This window comes from Sciurus carolinensis, chromosome 15, assembly GCF_902686445.1.
Source record: "Sciurus carolinensis chromosome 15, mSciCar1.2, whole genome shotgun sequence".
Lineage (NCBI taxonomy): Eukaryota > Metazoa > Chordata > Mammalia > Rodentia > Sciuridae > Sciurus > Sciurus carolinensis.
In genome coordinates, this window is record NC_062227.1 from 17,513,637 (window position 1) to 17,522,080 (window position 8,444).

General features: G+C 36.0%; 1 pseudogene; it reads left to right on the forward strand.

Moving 5' to 3' along the window:
* The first annotated feature begins 4,432 nt into the window (after window positions 1-4,432).
* Window positions 4,433-5,123, forward strand: LOC124965312 (tripartite motif-containing protein 44-like; annotated as a pseudogene).
* The last annotated feature ends 3,321 nt before the right edge of the window (window positions 5,124-8,444 follow it).

The following is an 8,444-nucleotide window of genomic DNA, read 5'->3' on the forward strand; positions in this document are numbered from 1 at the left end:
AATTAATTCCATGCATTTTATATCACAATAAAAACAAAATTAGAAATTAACACCAAAAATAACAGAAACTATATAAAACTTGGAGATTGAACAATACAATATGGAACAATGAAGGGGTTCTAAAAGAAATCAGGAATGAAACAAAAAAGATTTAGAATAAAAAAAGAATCATGATGCAACACATCAGAAGCTCTGGAACACTATGAAGGCAGTTTTAGAGGAAAGTTTATCTCTGAGTGCTTACATTAAAAATTCAGTACCAGGCTCAGTGGTTCACACCTGTAACCCCAGCAGCTCAGTACGCTGAGGAAGAGGATTCAAATAAAATATCTTCAACTGTCCATAGCATTTCATCCAGTGACCCACTAGAACAGAGGAAATGCTGGATAACAAATTCAGAAAATTGGTGGCTAAAATGATCAATGAACTAAGGGAAGAACTAAGAAACAAACTAAGAGAGAAAACATGAGAAATGTGAAAATATTTTAATAAAGAAACAAAGTAGACAAAGGGGAAATAAAAGGAAGTGGGAATAAGAATAGGAAAAAGAATAGAATAAATCTAACATAATTTTCACATGTACACTTATGAAAATACCTAAGTGAACCCCACCATTGTACCCATAAAGAAGAATGGGGTCCTAATAGAATAAGATACATCCTATGTTTGTATAATTTTATCAGAATGCAATTCTACTATCATGTATAACTGAGGAGAACCAATAAAATTTAACAAAGAAAATAAAGACAATTTTCTTTAAAAACAATCAGAATGTAAGGCATAATAAATGAAGTAATTCATTTGACAGTATCACCAAGATTAGATTACACAGAAAACTGAATTTCAGGCCTCAAAGACAAAATACATAGGAACTGGAATCCTCCGTAAACAACAACAAAAAATAAGATATAAAAGACCCTGATCAGAAAACACAAGAATTCTTGAAAAAAAGTAAGAGACCAAACTTAAGAGTCACTGGACTTAAAGAAGACATGGAGATATATATTAATGGCATGAAGAACCTTTTCAGTGAAACAACAGCAGAAAAATTTTCAAACCTTATGAATGAGATGGACATTCATATTCAGAAGACAATAGACAAGATGACAAAAGAACTCTCCAAGACACACCATCATCAAAATGACCAACTTAGGAATAAGAATAGAATATTAAATACTGCAAGAGAAAAAAATATTAGATCACATTTAGAGGCAAACCAATAAGGCTCATGTAGTACTTTTTTACCTCAGACTCTAAAAGCCAGGGTTTAGAATGAGACAATCCAAGCTCTGAAGGAAGCAATTACCAGTCAAGATTTCTATATCCAGAAAGGCTATCATTCAGATTCAAAGTAGAAATTAAAACTGTCAAAGATAGATAAACAAAAAAATTCATATCCATTACAATGGCACTACAGCAGTATGCACAGAGGAAACCTAAAATATAGAAGCCTAGAGCCCTCAAATAGATGAAGCTCACAAGAAATGCATGTAAGAAATGAAAATTAAGACTGAGTTAAACACATAAAACAAACCAAAGTGACAGAAAACATTAAACTCCTCTCCATAATAACTGTGAATATAAAGGTTCTCAACTCTCCAATTAAAATAATTAGATTGGCAGAATAGATTCAAAACCAAGATTGAACAATTGGCTATCTACAAGAAACTCATCTAGTAGACAAAGGCATCCACAGGAAGTAAAAGGATAGAAAAGATATTTCATGCCAATGGAGTTGTAAAGATAGAGGGAGCCGGCACCTGTGTAAACACAGGGCTCTGTGTAAACACAAGGCTCTTCCCAAACTGCCCTCAACCCCTTGTAAAAGTGGCAAAGAATTTTCGTCTCCTATCTTATCTGTGAAGGCCAGGAGGCTGACCCAAGAGCAAACCTTGCTAAGGACAACCCTCCTCTCGGAGGTCAGAGTGACCCAGAACTTAAGATAACATGCTTTACAATTTTATATGTTAACCAATTAGAAAGAACACTGTATAACTGCTTGCCTTTCATTATGTAAACCCTGCTAAATGAGGACTCGGGGCCTCTTAGCGTCACCGGTTTCCGAGTTCATGGAGGACCAGGCTCAAGCTTGCTAATAAATGACTCTTTGTTGCTTGCATTGATCGTGGTCTCTGGTGGTCTTTGTGGGGTCTCAAGCCTCTGGGCACAAGAGAGTCAAAAAACAAGTGGGGCAAAGCTATTATCATGTCCAAAAAAACAGATTTTCAAGTCAAAATTAGAGAGAGGAGACAGGAATGTCACTACATACTGGTAAAGGGAACAATCCAAGAGGAACAATAGGAAATATTGGTGCCAAAATGTCAGTGCAACTAATTACATGAAACAAATACTTCTTAATATTCAGTCTCAGATAGACCCCAATTCAACAATACTCAACAATTTCAATATACCCCTGTCACCAACAGAGAAGCCATCTGCATACAAAATCAATAGAGATACTTCTAGTTGACTGTCCCTGAGTTCAGTCACCTTTACCCCCCAAAATTCCTACTATCAATACAATCAAATCCAGATTATGTTCCAATTGCAAAATATACTCTACCACAGTTGTCTTTATGTACTAACCAGATACCCTGAGATAAAATAAGGGCAATGTTGTATGTATCTATTTCATTCTTTACCATTCCACCATCACCACTATCAAATTCCAGAACAGTTGTCTCACTCGTAAAAGAAACTCCAGACACATTAGTCATCACACTGTCATCTACTCTCATCCCCCAGAAACAACTAATCTACTTTTCATCTCTGTGAATTTGTATATTTTGAACAGTTCTTATAAATTAAATCACATGTGTCTTTCTGTCACAGTATGTGAACAAAATAGGGGCTCAATAAATATTTGCTGAACCAAAGGAAGAGCACTAAAAAAGACAGAATTGATGGTCTAGGAAAAGATCACAAAATTTTAGAGGTTGGAGGAAATTTAAATGTCATCTAGTCCAACTACCTAAGTTTCCTCATCCCCAGATGAGGAAATCTGATCCATGAAAATCCTTGACTAATCCAGAGGCAGCTAGTCAGTCACTTAGTGACAGCAGTGAGACTTAAAAATACAAAAAGTCTGATTCAAAATGTAGGAACTTTACAAGACTGACTCCCCAAACTAAAAGTTCCCTTTTGATTTCACTTCACCTAATATGATGCAGTGACCAGCACCTCCCTAGGTGTTGAGGTGGCTTATTTGCTTGTGTCTAAATGTGGTTGGGTCTTTTTTCTGCTGTTTTAGAATGTGCTTGCTTTAAGAAAAAGACACAAATCATTTTCTCAAAATAACCAGCCCCTACCAATCTCTAATATTCTCTTGCTACTGTGTTTTTCCCTTTGAGTAGGTGTTTTGTGGAAATAAAAATCACAGTAAAGAAGGAGATTACTCTATGTTTTCTTGATTTACATCTGAAATTACCTCTGCAATTACATAGGGGAAGATGGTCTTTTTTAAAATCATAGAAATGAGACAAGCATGGAAAATAATAAAATCTTTATCCTTAACTCAAGCTATACACAGAAATTTGCTCTTTAGGTTTATTCTACACCTATATTCAAAAATGAAAACAATCAAACTTCTAAAGGAAAACAGAATACTTTCCTGACATTGGGTTGGGATAGGTAAAGATTTGTTATTTCACACAATGCATTAAACCAAAGCAGAAAATTGATAAATCAGAGATAACTAAAATCTTGAACATCTGTCTCATTATCAAAGATATCATTAAGACTGTAAATACATCAGCTATCAACTAATACAGAATTTGTATACAGAATATACAAAGAAACCTTATAAATCAATAAGTGAAAGATATTTCAATGTTAAAATGAGCACAAGACTTGAACAAGCATTTCACAAAAGACATTCTAATGACCAACACACATTCCAAGTGGTATTAAGAATACTACCAAAAATCCATTTTAAAACCACAGAGGGATGTTCAACAAAATGGTTAATAAATTTAAATGGTCATTATCAACTGTTGCTGAAGATACGGTGAAACTGGAACTCTCATGCATATTATTTTTAGCTCATATTATTTTATATATTTATAAAACCATAACATACACCGACCCCAAGATACTCAAGAAAAATTAGTTCACTGCCCATGAGTGACAAGAATATTCCTGGCAGCATTACTCCTGATAGCTAAAAATTTGACAAAACACAAATATCCATCAACAGAAAAACAAAACATTTTGTGATATAATCATACAATGGATCATTATCAGCAATAAAAAAAGTAAACTACTAGTGCACAGAACAACATTGATGAGTCTCACAAACATGCTGAGAGAAAAAAGCTAGACATAGGGCTGGGGAGTGACTCACGGTTAGAGCACATGCTTAGCATGCACCAGGCCCTGTCTTCAAGTCCCACAAAACACACATAGGCAGAGCACATGGAAGGACCTGTGCCCCATGCTCCAGGACAGCGCTGCCCAGCCAGGTGGGGACTCCTGCAGAGGGGATCCGCACTGGGGAAGGGGAAGTGAGGAGCCCACAGGCCCTGAGGTCTCTCAGGCAGCGGTACAGCACAAACCGGACTTGGAGGAGCTGCCTCATGACATCACATGGTAGGAGCGAGAACCCTACAAGGCTCCAGGCAAGGAAGGGTGCAGAGAATGTGGCTTCTGCTCCTGGTGCCACCATGCCGAGGCTCATGGGAAGAAGTTTCTCCTCACTGCCTGGCCAGGCACATCCATGGTGCTGAGGCTTAGACCTCAAGAGCCGGCGGAGAGGAGCCAGGAAGGAAGAGGTCAGGCAAGGTGGAGCAGGAGGGAGAGGTAGAAAGTCAGGCAGGTAGAGAGAGCAAGTTGGAGGAAGACAGTGAAGAGGACAGTGAGAAGGAAATGGAGGAGAAGCAAGAAAACCAGGCAGAGGAAGACAACCAGGAGAGGCTGAGACCACAGGAGAAACGGAGGCATAAAGCATATTTGACCCAGAAATAGAAACTGAAGCAGAGGTGACCAAGACCATGGCTTCATTTGAGCACCTTTTGCCAGTAAGAAAGGCAACTCATCTGTGTCCAGTTATCAGTATTCACCAGGACCACCAGCTCTCCACTCTAGATGAAGCCTTCCAAGAACCAAGAGTAAATGTGGGACATTGAGAGCTCAGGCCTAGGGATCAGGACAGCTGGGTTTCAATTGAGATAACCTAGCAGTAACTACATGGCTTTATCCTTCAAAAGCTAGACTCTTTAACTTGGGAGCTGATTTTATTCATCCTTTTTGGTTGAACAACCTTGAGAATCACATGAAGGTATGAACTTTAATCTGAGAAATAAATACAGTACATACAAAATCTAGTATATAATTTCTGAAAAATCACAAGCCTCTGGTCTCTGCATCCCAGGCAAAGCATTCCTAGAAAGCTTTTGACCCCACTTTGGCCACTCTCCAAAGCAACACCATTGTTAAAACTAGTACCTTAACTGAGAGTTCTTGGTAAGGGGATCTCTGCCTACTCAGAAACAGGAAACCATGATTTTGTCAACTGAATTCAAGCAGTGATTTCTCTGCAAGGAAGACTCCCTAGGGTAGTGATTTTTCATAATTACTGTGTGCTTTGGATTGCTGCTTTCTGGTTCATCGTGTGTGAAACTCAGTAGCAGAGTAGAGGGCAAGGGCCAAATGGGGGTAGAAATGAAGTTTCTCAGGTTCTCTGTCTGGGCTTTTGCTTATCTTGGACCTTGCTGGTACCCTGAAAATGGTGTTTGGCAAGTAGTAGAATTGAGTAAATGTTTGTTGAAGGAATGAATTTGCAGATTTATTTGTATTGTGAATGCTTACAAGAAGCAAGAGAAACTCTTGTTGTTAATCAAGTTGAGAAGTTTGTGTGATCAACATTTAGTGATCAGAACATTAATACATGTTGTCATAGTATGATGACTTGCTCCCTAAGCCTTACAGTTGCTGGCACTGGGATAACAAAAATTGTTTTGCTACTGGGAATTGCACCCAGAGGAGCTTTACCACTGAGCCACACCCACAATTATTTTTTATTTTTTATTTTGAGACAGAGCCTTGCCAAGTTGATGAGGGTCTTGCTAAGTTGCTGAGGCAGGTCTCTAACTTGTGATCCTCCTGCCTCAGCCTCCCAAGTCTCTAGGATTGCAGGCATGTGCATTGCACCTAGCTGGATACCATATATTTTGATAATGAAGATCCCTTGAATTAAGATTTTTCCTTTCTTATTCCTCTTATTATTGTAATGCACACATTCAGAAAGTGTGTAAAAACATGTACAGTAACAATTATAGGGCAAATAGTGATATAACTTCCACCCAGGGAAGAAGTAGAATATTACTAGCAAAATTGACACCACTCATGTCCTTTTCCAGTTACAACCATCTCTGTCCCCCATAGGTACACATTATCCTGACTTTGGGGTAGTTTCCTTGCTTATCTTTATACTTTCACCAGGTATTTATGCATTCCTAAATTTACTTGAACTTCACGCTATTGATTTTTTAAATTATGCATTCTTTTGAGTTTTGCTTCTTTTTAAAATGTTTGTGATATTCACCCATTGAATGTGGTTCATTTTCATAATTGTATTGAAGTCCACTTTATGAATATGTCACAAGTTACTTATTGACTTATTGTCATAGTTGAACATTTTTGGAACTTTGGACTATTATAGTGTAGGTATGAAATTCTCATTTATGTGTCCTGGTATATGGTTACTTGTATTTATTTAAATGGACTATGAATCTAGAAGTGAAATTGCTGGGTCAGAGACTATGCCTATTTTTAGTAGTACTGGATGTTCCCAACTGTTTTCCAAAGTGATTGTACCAATTTACACCATCATGAAGTGTATGAATTTCCAGTTCTCTGTATCTTTACCACCACTTGCTGTTATAAAGCTTTCACTTTTTGTCAATCTCATGGGTATTTAATGAATGGGATCTTATTGTGGTTTTCATTTGCATTTCTCTAGTTACTTATGACTGAATATCTTTTGTATTTCCTATTTTTGTGAAGTACCCAGTCAGGTCTTTTGCACATTTTCTATTAGATTGTGTATCTTTTTTTCCTCATTAATTTACAGGAGTTTTCCACATCTTTGTTTTTGATTTCTTTGTTGTTTTATATGGGTTTTCAATATCTTCTCATTGGCATTTTTCTTTTCATAAAAAAATTGTTCCTTGGACGATGATTTTAGCATACTAAGATTTATCAATTCTTTTTGTTTGTGGTTTGAGCTTTTCTGACCTTATTCCACTTAGTGTCAATTTTTGTTAAGTGGAAGTAGGGGTCGATTTCATTTTTATCCATACAGATAAGAAGTTGCTGTAGTAGTATTTATTGAAAAGAACACCTTTGACCAGGGATATTGGTGCATACATTTAATCCCAGTGACTTCCAAGGCTGAGGCAGGAGATTTGTAAGTTCAAGGCCAGGAAGGGCAATTTAGCTGGACCTTGTCTTAAAAAAAAAAAAAAAAAAAAAAAAAAAAAAAAACCCTCTATATACTGATCTGCTATGCCATCTGTTATCTATGAAGTGTTTGTGAGAATGTTTCTTGACTCTCCTCTATACTTTTGTAGTATATTTCTTTGTAAACAAGATGTTTTCTCAGTTAACCGTAGCTTTTAATATCTGGCAGAGCAAATCCTTATACTTTGTTCTTCTACAAGAGTATCTCAGCCAGCCTTATTGTTTACATTTTGTAAATAGTACTACAAAAACTTTTTTCAGGATTTTGGGGCTATATTTTGAATATTGGATTGAATTTATAAAACAATATAGGGAGAATTAATACCATTAAAATAAGAAGTATTCTGATCCATTTCTTTAGGTTTTATTCCCTCATGATAATATTTTATATTCTTTTTCTTGAAAGATTCTTTATATTATGAAGTTTATTTTTAGATATTTCATAATTTTATTGTATTGTAAAAATGTTTTTCATTTTTGTTTTCTAGTTACATATAGGAATTTGATTAACTTTTTCATAGTGGTTTTTATATTAAACTATTTGCTAAATTCTCTTGCATATTCTAATGATTTATTTGTAGAATTATTCTACACATGTGATCATATTATCTGGGAAGATGGGCAGTTTTTTTTCTTTCCAATCATAATACCTGATATTTGATTTTTCTTGCCTCACTGTTCTGGATAGGATCTTCAGTACAATGATGAATAGGTGTAATATTGGATATTTGGACCTTGTTCCTTATCTAGGGAAAATTTAAATTTCACAAATTAAAGTGATATATTTTACAGTTTTTAATAAACACGCTTCATTAGATCAACAAGGTTCTCTTTTAGTCCTAGTTTGCTAAGTTTTTCTTATATATTGATTATCAAATGAGTTTTCTGCATTTGTTGGGATGATCATTTGAATTTATACTTTCACTATGTTGATGTGATGAATTGAGTTAAGTTTGTGGTTAACTTAAAATCAGTAATATGCTCAC